At 30.3% G+C, this 547-nt stretch overlaps 2 protein-coding genes across 8 annotated transcripts in view; one reads left to right on the forward strand and one right to left on the reverse strand.

Moving 5' to 3' along the window:
- Positions 1–547, forward strand: part of LOC116846861 (four and a half LIM domains protein 2) — a 642,247-nt gene that overhangs the window by 428,003 nt on the left and 213,697 nt on the right. The gene's annotated exons all lie outside the window — the stretch shown is intronic.
- LOC116846868 overlaps positions 1–547 on the reverse strand; it is a 24,622-nt gene that overhangs the window by 22,116 nt on the left and 1,959 nt on the right. The gene's annotated exons all lie outside the window — the stretch shown is intronic.

Raw genomic sequence — 547 nt, forward strand, 5'->3', positions numbered from 1 at the left:
GCGCATCTTTGATTTATAAAATTATGGAATAAAAGCTTATTCATCAGAATTGCTTTCCCTACAGATAGAAGAGAGCGATGAAAAGCATCACGATATAAGCATCATTCAGAAATTTTACGTTATGATAGATAATTAAACGTTAATTATAAAAAACTATACAAACTTCCTCATGGACTCTGCATGGTTTGAAAAATGGGAATTTATTGCTTTTGTTGACAAAGAGTAATATTTATAAGCACAATACTTCTTGCATCGTTATTATATCCTCACTCGCTTGACTTTGCGATGTAGACATTATAATTAACGGATAACTTTCACTCTGTACCGTTCTTAAAGTTAGTGTTAATATTATATCATTCCTAAATTTTGCGTTAAATATAATAATCACATTTAACTACATATTCAGTGAAGTTGCAAAATTGTTATACAACATCCGATGATATCCTGAAGTTCTATTTTACCGCAAATGCACCTCAGACAAATCTGCATTACATGATAATTTCCCGATAATTCTGGACCTATTATTACAATTAGCAGCTTTGTATTT

This window comes from Odontomachus brunneus, unplaced genomic scaffold (genome assembly GCF_010583005.1).
Source record: "Odontomachus brunneus isolate Ranch 3 - 2012 unplaced genomic scaffold, Obru_v1 Obru_scaffold_071, whole genome shotgun sequence".
In the NCBI taxonomy this organism is placed as follows: domain Eukaryota; kingdom Metazoa; phylum Arthropoda; class Insecta; order Hymenoptera; family Formicidae; genus Odontomachus; species Odontomachus brunneus.